Below are 1109 nucleotides of genomic sequence, written 5' to 3'. Positions count from 1 at the left end.
CGTCTTCCTCCTTCTCGTCTTCCTCCTTCTCGTCTTCCTCCTTCTCGTCTTCCTCCTTCTCGTCTTCCTCCTTCTCGTCTTCCTCCTTCTCGTCTTCCTCCTTCTCGTCTTCCTCCTTATCCGTCTTTACGATTCTGTCTCATCCTGTCTGCATATATGTGCTGTGTTCTTTTAGTATATGTTGTGTCTTTTTAGTGTGAGCACTCATCGTGCACCTCTTGCGTTAACTCTCTCTGTACTTCTCATATCTCTCTATCTTTATCTTCCCGTCTCTCTATGCGATGTAAATCAGCCAGTCGATCAACGAGCCAGCCAGCCAGCCAGCCAGCCAGCCAGCCAACGAACTAAAGTTTATATCAGTTATTATCATAAATAAATATAAGGCGGAATCGTTAGGACGCCGGACAAAATGTTTAGTCTGTCTTTACATTCTGAATTCAAATTATTCCGAGGTCGACTTTGACCTTCATTCTTTCGGGGTGGATGAAACAAGTAACAGTTGAGCATTGGAGTCGAAGTTGCTGGGCTTGTGCCAAAATTTGAATCCATTATTACACACACACACACACAAACACATACCGTGAAGAAAACTAGTGGAGCGGAGGTTATTTTAAGAAAGTGCACCTTGTAATCACCTGAAGAGACACATCTACACCGATGGATACTCTTAAACCAGTTGTTCAGTTTCTAAATAGATGGAAACAATTATAGTGATCAATAAACATTCTTGTCTCTTCCATCTTCCATTTCTCTCATTTATCAAATACCCAACGAACACTGTGAAAGTGAGCGTTCTTTCCCGGTAAGGTGCACACATGTACATATACACTTACATCTATAGTTATTGTTTACGCAATATACTTTAGTGTGCTAACTGTCTGTGAACAAGCGTGAATTTTATATTCTATCAAGTTTCAACAAATGCTAAGACCCCATAACTTAAATGTCGTCAATATATTTAACATGATTAACAAGTTTGGGGACTCATTATTCAATTCCAGTTGGCCCGATTCTCTTCAGCATGGAAACTGAAAAGAAGCCCGTCGGAAAAGGAAAGAATCCCTTCGCATATATATATATATATATATATATATATATATATATATATA

Source organism: Octopus bimaculoides, chromosome 25 (assembly GCF_001194135.2).
Source record: "Octopus bimaculoides isolate UCB-OBI-ISO-001 chromosome 25, ASM119413v2, whole genome shotgun sequence".
NCBI lineage: Eukaryota > Metazoa > Mollusca > Cephalopoda > Octopoda > Octopodidae > Octopus > Octopus bimaculoides.
The sequence above is the reverse complement of the archived record's forward strand: the minus strand, read 5'-3'. Positions refer to the sequence as shown.